The sequence below is a fragment of the Physeter macrocephalus genome, chromosome 20 (genome assembly GCF_002837175.3).
Source record: "Physeter macrocephalus isolate SW-GA chromosome 20, ASM283717v5, whole genome shotgun sequence".
NCBI lineage: Eukaryota > Metazoa > Chordata > Mammalia > Artiodactyla > Physeteridae > Physeter > Physeter macrocephalus.
In genome coordinates this window covers 45396985-45406692 of record NC_041233.1, presented here as the reverse complement: position 1 = coordinate 45406692, position 9708 = coordinate 45396985, and the positions used below count along the sequence as shown (strand labels likewise).

General features: G+C 37.0%; 1 protein-coding gene across 2 annotated transcripts in view; it reads left to right on the top strand.

Annotated features, from left to right (window-relative positions):
- PRKG1 (protein kinase cGMP-dependent 1) overlaps positions 1-9708 on the top strand; it is a 1272686-nt gene that overhangs the window by 111537 nt on the left and 1151441 nt on the right. The gene's annotated exons all lie outside the window — the stretch shown is intronic.

The following is a 9708-nucleotide window of genomic DNA, read 5'->3' as shown; positions in this document are numbered from 1 at the left end:
CCGGGGCACGAACCCGTGTCCCCTGCATCGGCAGGCGGACTCTCAACCACTGCGCCAGCAGGGAAGCCCTGTGAGCCTTTTCAGTAGGAAAACTTAAGTCTTCAGGTCTGAAATTTAAAAAAAATTACTTAATATGTTTGGTTGGGTAAGAAAATAAGGAGGCATTAGGAAGGTGAAAATAGAAAATGTCATAACTAGCCTTAAAATGGATGCTGTATGTGCTTGAAATTCATAAGAGAATATCATAGGAAACTTTTTGAATGTCTGATGTTTCAAATGTGGCAGTGATTTAAGAAACCATGCTCGGTCACTCAAATATAAGTTCCAGGAGATATCTATTTCCTGTTTTGTTTGCTGCTGAATCCCCGGCATTTTCTAGTCTAAATCCTACAATTTGCTTCAAAATGAGGTGAATAAAGTACAAATACTTTGTTGGTTGATACAATATCAAGAGTCCTGCAACTGTTATCATCGTGACTGTCAGTAAGAGTAGCCCTTACTTAATTTGTATGTTCCTGTCAAAGAAAATGCATTCCTTAAAATACCACATTTCACTACATCCTAGTAGGGAAGAAATGTTTCTAACCTTGGGGGTTAGGAAAACAGAGTAACTGATGGAGGAAGTAGCCACTAAATTTGTTACTCAGATTGTGGTGAGGAAGGAGTGTAAAAGAAAATGGAGACAATCACTAAGAATTCTACAGTAGTTCTTAAAAGTGTTGCAAGTAAGAAAAATTACATCCCCTGGAGGTTAGCCCAATGCTAAGGCATTCCTTAAACAAGCTCCTGGGACTGTGGACAAAGCATGATTCTGAGTCTGTCTACTCTTCTTTCTGTGACTTCAGTCACAAACTGGGTTTGATCCAACATGAAGGTGAAGAGTTTTTGGCCAGGGAGTAACTCCTGGCTCAGTTCTGTAGCCTGATCCATCTCCCTAGGTACCGAGGAAAGGTGGAAAACTACCTTCCTGTTATGGACTAAATGTTTGTGTCCTCCCAAAATTCATATGTTGAAGCCCTCCCCTCCCCACCTCCAACCATGTGAGTGTGTTTGGACACAGGGTCCGTAAGAACGTAATTAAGTTTAAATCAGGTTATGAGGATGGGACCCTGATATGAGAGAATTAGTATCCTTGCGAGAAGATACCAGAGAGCTCTCTTCCTCTGTCTGTCTCTGCCATGTGAGGACACAGAGAGAAGGTGGTCATCTGTAGGCTCTCGCTCCAGAAACCAGATGGATAGCACCTTGATCTTCGACTTTCAGGCCTCCAGAACTATGAGAAATAAATTTCTGTTGTTTAAATCATCCAGTCTATGATATTTTGTTATGGCATCTCCAACAGATCCATACAATCCCCAAAGACATACTCCAGATTACTTGTCCCTTGATTCAAGAAGTTTGTAATCTGCTTTCAGGAGTTGAAATCCTATCATTTTAGTATATTACATGATTTCCAGTTAAAGATGAAAGATTCAACAGTTATGTAATCTAGAAAATTGAACAAATGACAAAGAATTGGAAAGTAGGAAAAAGAAAATGAAGATTCTTTCAGGAGGTGCAATAGAAAGAGAGAAGGTTCATGGGAGGGAATCATTAAAGAAAAATTCAAGAAAATTTCCCAGAATTGAAGGACATGAGTTTCCAGATTGTAAAATCCCATGAAGAGCCCAGTACAGTGATGAATTAGACCCACTAATGAAGGCATTTAAACATTAAATTTTAGAATACTGACAGACCTCTGGCTTCAGAGGAGTGAGGTGGGGGGAGAAGGTGGATAGATTTCTATCCAAAGGATCAGGAATCAGAGAGCAGCTTTATATTACTGTGAGTTAAAAGAAATTGAGTAATGCCTTTGAAATTCTAAGGAAAAATGATTCCTCAACATAGAATTCTGTACTCAGTAAAATCATCACTGCCTGTGATGAAAGACCAAAGACATTTCAGATATTTGAGGTCTCAAAAAATTTATCCCTTTATACCCTTTCTCTGGAAGATACTGGAAGAGGTGCTCAACCAAAAGAGAGGAAGAGGATCAAAGTGAGATTCACAAGGCAGGGGAGCCAACACAAGAGTGGGGTGACAAGAATTCCCAGATTAGTTTGGCAGGGAGACCTTATGATGAAAGCTGCACATCAAGCTTAAAGAACTGCTGATCTGGACTGAAGCAAGGTGTTGTCTTTGGGAGCGATTTCACCTGGATGAACTTGATAGCATGCCTGATATGTATGAATGTATTGAGAGGGATTTGCATACCTAGGGGAGAGTCTAAGGTAACTACATAAAAAAACTAATTACCTAAAAAAATTAACACAAAAAATGACAGCTGTTAACAATCAGAAAACAAAATGCCCTTCAGAAAAGAAGTACACAAGATGGACTACAAAAAATCAGCTATGGAGAGCATTTATATAGTCATGAAAATGTAAGCATTCAGTAATGATCTGACAAAACGTATTTTATAACATTGGGTGGAAGAGGTAGATGAGAAGTGTGTGTGTGTGTGTGTGTGTGTGTGTGTGTTTATGTGTGTGTGTGTGTGTCTAGTGGGGGTAGGGTGGCAGGACAGGAAAGAGGGCTGAATTATTTTCTTCTATAGTATGAAGTGACTTGATAATTCCTTTACTGAAAACAAAAAAGTAGCAATATAAGTATGTTCATTAGATATATGGAAGAAAAAAAAAAGAGCCATCTAAAGAAACCTTTAAAATGGTTGATTCTAGGGATCAGAAATAATTCCAGTCTAGAATGGGAAACTGCTATTGTAACAAGCCTTGTAGAAGAATTTGACTCTTTAGATCATCTTCATGTATAACTTTGCTAAAAATAAAGTCCAAATAAAATATATCATGGCACTGAAAGACATGACTGGGGAAATAATGAATGACAAGAGATAATTGCATAAGTTTGACAAGACCCTGAGAGGAAGCAGGAAGCCTTTGGAACACCTTTTTGATGCATCTGAATAAAACTGCACTCTTTTCTTTCTTTTTGGAAAAACGTGTTGTGTTTTATTTAATGAAAATTTATTCAATGGTAATTTATGGATAAATTGAAAAACATTTTGGACTGAATAAAGATGTAGCAGAAGGATATGTACAATGGAATAGTGTTTATGTAAAATCTCCAAACACAAAATGATGCTACTTATTGGTTATGGATATTTATATATGCAGTGCAGTTATAAAAGTCTACATCAGGAAGGAAAAGAGGGAGAGGAGGCAAATTACCAGTGTCAGGATTGAGATTGGCATTCTATGTTCTACATACATTAAAAAGATAATAATAAGGAAGATTTTTGAACAGCTTTATTTATGCAAACAAATCTTACAACTTACATGAAATGGATAAATTATTTGACAAACACGTACTACCAAAACTCACTCAAGAAGAAACAGATAACCCAAACAGTAGTATATCTATTACATAAATTAAATTTGTAGTAAAAGATCTCCCCGTAAAGAAAACTATAGGCCCAGATGACTTTACTAGTACAGTCTACCAAACATTCAAGGAAGAACAAATGCTGATTCTATACAGATTGGTCCAGAAAACTAAAAAGGAGGAGATGCTTCCCAAGTTTTTCCCCTAAGATCAGGAGCAAGATGAAGAAGCCTCCTCTCTGCATTTCTATTCAAATGTTGTACTGGAGGTTTTTGCCAGTGCAGTAATGCAAGAAAAATAAAAGACCTCCATATTGGAAAGAATGAAGTATAAATGGCTTTATTTGCAGACAATATTATCATCTGTTTAGAAAATATGATGAGATCTGCAGAAAACCTGCTATAACTAAGAAGTGAATTAAGCAAGGTGCAGAGTACAACATCAGTATGAAAATATATTTCTGTATATAATCAGATGTTGAAATAAAAATACCTTTTACAATACCATAAAAGTATGAATGCTTAGAGGTAAGTCTGACAGAAGATGTGAAAAACCTATAAACTGGAGACTATAAACAATTGCTGAGATAAATTTAAGAAAAATAAATGGAGAATATACTACATGATTCATAATATTAAATTGTCAATTATGCTCAAATTGATCTATAGTTTCAAGGCAATACCAAATCAAAATCCAAGCAGGCCTTTTTGTAGAAATTGACAAACTGTTTCTACAATTTATATGGACTTCAAAATGGCAAAAACAACTTTTAAAAAGAACAAACTTGGAAGACTAATACTATTTCCAGTTTTATTATAAAGCTGCTGAAGTCAAAGCAGTGTGGTATTGGCATAAATGTAGACAAATAGATTAATGGAACAAAATAGAGTCCAGAAATGAACACACACATTTGTATGCACAACTGATTTTTGACACAGTGCAGAGACAATTCAGTGGAAAAGGGATACTCTTTTCAACCAATGGCCCTAGAACAATTGAATATCCATCTGCAAAAATTTGATCCATACCTCATATAATATATAAAAATTCAAAATGGACCATTGACCTAAATGCAAAACCTAAAACTATAAAACCTTTAGAAGAACACAGAAGGTAAAATTTTTGTGCTTTTGGGTTAGAGCAGGCAAAGATTTCTTAAGTATGACACCAAAAGTACAGTCCATAAAAGAGCAAATTGATAAGTTAGACTTCATTAAATTAAAATCTTCTGCTTTTAATAGAGAATTAAAAGGGAAACAATAGACTGAGAGAATATATTTGCAATAATATATCTGATTAAGGACTTATAGCAGAAAATGAAAAGAACCTCAAAATTCAAAAACAGTCCAATAAAAAATGGGCAAAAGTTGAAACAGACTCTACGAAGGAGGACATATGGATGGCAAGTAAGCATATGAACAAATGCTCAACATCATCAGTCATTAGGAAAATACAAATTAAAATCACCATGTGATATCACTATTTATCTCTTAGAATGGTTACTATTAAATGGCTGGCCATAACAAGTGCGAAGGAACTCGAATTCTCATGCGCTGTTGATGGGAATGTAAAATGGTACAAATACTTGGAAATCATTTTGACAGTTTTTTTTTTTAATGTTAAACATACATCTACCATATCATCCATCTATTCTACTCCAGGGTAATTACCGAAGAAGAATAAAACAGATGTCCGTACAAAGACTTGGACATGAATGTTCATAGATGCTTGATTTAAAATAGCTAGAAACTGGAAACAATCTCAATGTCCATCCATAGGAGGATGGAAAAGCAAACTGTGATATATCCATACGATGCAATACTGCTTAGCAATAGAAAGCCATAAACTGTTGACACCCACTACGACACGAATAAATCTCAAAATATGCAGGCAAAAGAAGTCAGACACAAAAGAGTATACATTGTATTATTCCATTGATATAAAATTCTAGAAAATGCAAACTACGATGACAATCAGTGGTTGCCTAGGGTGAGGGGAGGGATGTTGGAAGAGGAAACCTTTGTGGGCAGTAGATATGTTCAGTATCTTGATTGTGGTGATGATTTCATGGATGTATACATATGTCAAAACTTATAATATTGTACATATTGTATGTTACGTATTTCAAATAGGTATAGTTTATTATGTATCAATTATACCTAAGTAAAGCTGCTAAATAAATAGAAATAAATCATTCTGGAGGCTGAATGGAGAATGAACTATGGGAAAGAATGTGAGACTGGAAGCCAAGAGCCCAAGCGTCCACATAAGAGATGAGAACAACTTCAACTGGGGTGGGGGCAGGGAAAATGGGAGGATGTGGACTGGCCATGGTAATTAGAAGAGGAATTAATTTGTTTCCGTAGCGGCCTCTCCAACCATATTTGGAAGAGTATACGGAAAGGGGAGTCTTGTCATCCCTGTGTTGGATTTACAAGTACACTTCAACTCTAAGGAAAGGAGCAGAGAGGTAAAGCCATATGGTACTTTGGGGAATCATGAATATTTCAGTTCTTTTGAAGTACAGTGTTGATGAGGGCGAGGACTAGGGGAATTTGGAAATACAGAGCTGAGCCCAGTTATGGAGAGCCTTGCATATCACTAAAGAATTTATGACTTTCTACACCAGGTGAGCTGTGAAGAACCCTTCAATAGTTTTGGATAGGGCAGTTATTCTGTAGATTTTTGGAGAAGATTTTTAAGCTGTATCTGTTTTGTAGGATGATCTGAAGTTTGGGGGATGTTTTAGGTAGTGAGACTAGGCAGGGAAAGCTAATGAAGTCTTGGAACTGTTGAGATAGAGATAGAGATACAGATACAGATACAGATAGAGGTAGAAAGATGATTGATGCAGAAAGGGACTGTTGGTAGGGTTGTCGACTGGATACTGATTGAGCTGGAGGATGGGATGAGGGAGAGCGTTCATGGTTGGGCAAATGGTAGGGTGTAGGTTGCTCATAACATTAGCTGAAATCCAATAATTTTGTGCATTTCTAAGATCCTTGACTGCTCCATAAGTTCTTTCATATGTATTTTTTAAAGAGATATTTACAAAGCTCTCTGATATAGGCAGAGCATGAGGAAACTGAAGTTCAAAGAACGTATGCTTTTTACACAAAAGCAGAAAATTGTAGAGCCTATAGCAGAGTTCTCTTTTTTTCCTTCGGATCTCAAGCTCTTTCTTGTAAAGCTACGTTACATGCAAGAGTGAGGGGTAAGGGTGTTATTTTCTCTTGCCATGCTGCAGTGTACCACCTACAGAGCCAAGCTGAATTGTTGTGGTTTTCTTTATTTTGCGCTGAAAGCATTGTTTTACAGATGGAGGATGGAGAGTAAGGCAGGAAGTAGATTAAGTACAGTTGTATATGTGTTTTTTGTGTAATACCAGCAAAGAGCCTTTCCTATAGGAAAGGACTTGCTCCCATCATATTTACCTTTCCTGTGTTAAGGGGCTCTGGCAGTGGAGGTTCCTGATCATTATTGTATCATAGTGGTAATAAGCATTAGACTTCTTACATTTGATATTTTTAAAACATTTTCTGGTTTCCTAGGAAACCAATGCTTGAGTACTGTGTAACCAAACTTTACCATAGATACTGGTTACACAATATCTCAGCAGAAAAAGAGCTTTGGGTTTTAAAACAGGAATAAAAATGTGGGTTGTTGGAATAGTATATGCTGCTTTTTTCTTTAGCCAACAAAGAAGAAAAAACTACAACCTCGAAATAGATCTTCTGCCTTAAAGAAATGTTGCACGTGTGTGTATAAAATATGTGTGTGTGTGTGTATATATATATATAAGATCTTGTCAGATTTTATAATCTTGGTGAGCTTCTGAAGGGGTATTTCCTTTTTTGCTTTTCATTAGATTCAAAGCACATTTGCCAGAGATGTTGCTAGTTAAAATGTATAAAACTGTTGTGTCGTTTGAGGCTTGAACCAGATCTCGATGTATTATGGAAACAGATTTGATGATTAAAGTGCTGGACCAGTGTGTTTTGTTCAGTTATTTTATTTTTATTGTATATTAGGAAAATTGGAATGAGGTGGGATTAGAGAGTTAAATGCAGTATATCAAATGTGCAATCTCTTGTAGTTCATAAACATATTTATGCCCACAGTAATATGACTTTAGTGTCAACCAAGTTAAATACTTTTCATTTTCCTAATTCATATCAGTACTATACTAGGTTAACAGGGTACATGGATTGATTTTTAAAAATACTGTCAGTATATTACGGTGCCATTCAGTACATACCAGGTTGTATTCAACAGAAATTGGAATCAAAAATTGCAAAAGCTCTATGGGGTTCAACTTGGCAGCACGAGAGCTTAATTTTTATTCAACAGCTACCAAAATGCCTCATTGATTGGCAACATGGGACAATGATTTTAGACCTCTGTGCCAACTTCTCGTTTTGCTCAAAGACTACCAGACAGCCGTAGGCTCTGTTTTTCATAAGTTAAACTATGATGCTCAGGACAATGTGGTAGAAAGAGCATTTGGCTTTGCAATAAAACAGTCATGGTTACTGATTCAGTCACTAGTGAGTGAGGCCCTGAGAGAGGTTAAGGGACTAATAAGTCAAAGATGTATAGCTAGTCAGTGGCATAGCTAGGAAAAGGAGATAGTTTTCCTGACCCTTCAGGCTAGTGCAGTTCCTACTATATTTTTCCACCTTTCTATTCCTCCAAAACTTTTCAATTGAGCATAGAGAGAGCGGTGTGTTATGCACGGCATTAACTCGGAATAGTTGTTATCCTAACTATGAAGCCAACCAGAGACACCTGTCTCCCCTTCCTGCTTCATCATTTTACTCCCTTTAACATATTTGGTCCATCACAGGAGAGAAAAATCATCAAGTAAAAACTGTGGGTTAAATGATTTTTTAAAAATCCTTATTCATACATACATAGAGAGCACTGGGTTTTTATAAGGGAGATCCTATTTAAAATACAAAACAATTAAAACTTGCAACTTGCATAGTCAAATTACATTAGCATGTTATAAGTAGAAAGAAACTGCTTTAAGCATAAACCAGCCACAGCAGTAGGAATATTTTGAACATTCTATTTCAAAACATTGAAAAAAGAAGAAAAAAAGAAAGCCTCAATAAAAAAATGTCATTTTTGCCAAACATAACTCCATTTCATTGAAAGTAGCTATTTCTGTAGTAGCAGTTGGCGTTGCACCTATGAGCTTCACACTCAGAACATGGAGATGCATTTAGGGAAGGGGAATTCCAGTGGAGCATTTAAGAAGTCAGCTTATAAGTATATAACACAGTCTGCTTTGATCACTTTACCTAAAACTGTCTCCCTCCTGCCCCATAACTTACAGTTTAATTCATCGATTTTTTTTAAGCCCAAAATAGTCTCTATAATTTAACATCCTCCAGTACTTAGCTTCACTTCATTTATTCAGCTCTATTCCCTATCTTTCAGTGTGGAGGTTCTACTCTAGTCAAATTCTTTCAATACGGTATTGCTCCTATACGGGGTGATTTAGGTTATTTATGAAAAAGGACATACTGATATGAAAGCCTGGGAGACTGTGCAAACTCTTTCTTGAGAGTTTTTTTAGGATGAAGAAAGGTGGCTTTTTTTCTCTGCAATAAAGAAAAGGAAAAACCACATTATTTTTTTTTAATGATTTTTTTTAAGGGAACTTTATTTTTATTTATTTACTTTTGGCTGCGCTTGAGTCTTCATTGCTGTGTGTGCTTCTTTCAGTTGCGGCGAGTGGGGGCTACTCTTTGTTGCAGTGCATGGGCTTCTCACTGCGGTGGCTTCTCTAGTTGCGGAGCACGGGCTCTAGGCACACAGGCTTCAGTAGTTGTTGCTTGCGGGCTCTAGAGCGCAGGCTCAGTAGTTGTGGTGCATGGGCTTAGTTGCTCTGTGGCATGTGCGATCTTCCCAGACCAGGGCTTGAACCCGTGTCCCCTGCATTGGAAGGCAGATTCTTTTTTTTTGTTTTAACATCTTTATTGGAGTATAATTGCTTTACATTGTTGTGTTAGTTGCTGCTGTATAACAAAGTGAACCAGCTATACATATATCCTCATATCCGCTCCCTCGTGCATCTCCCTTCCACCTTCCTTGTCCCACCCCTCTAGGTGGTTGCAAAGCACTGAGCTGATCACCCTGTGCTACGCAGCTGCTTCCCACTAGCTGTTTTACATTTGGTAGTGTATATATGTCAATGCCACTCTCTCACTTCCTCTCAGCTTACCTTCCCCCTCCCTGTGTCCTCAAGTCCATTCTCTACGCCTGCGTCTTTATTCCTGTCCTGCCCCTAGGTTCCTCAGAACCATTTTTTTTTTTTTT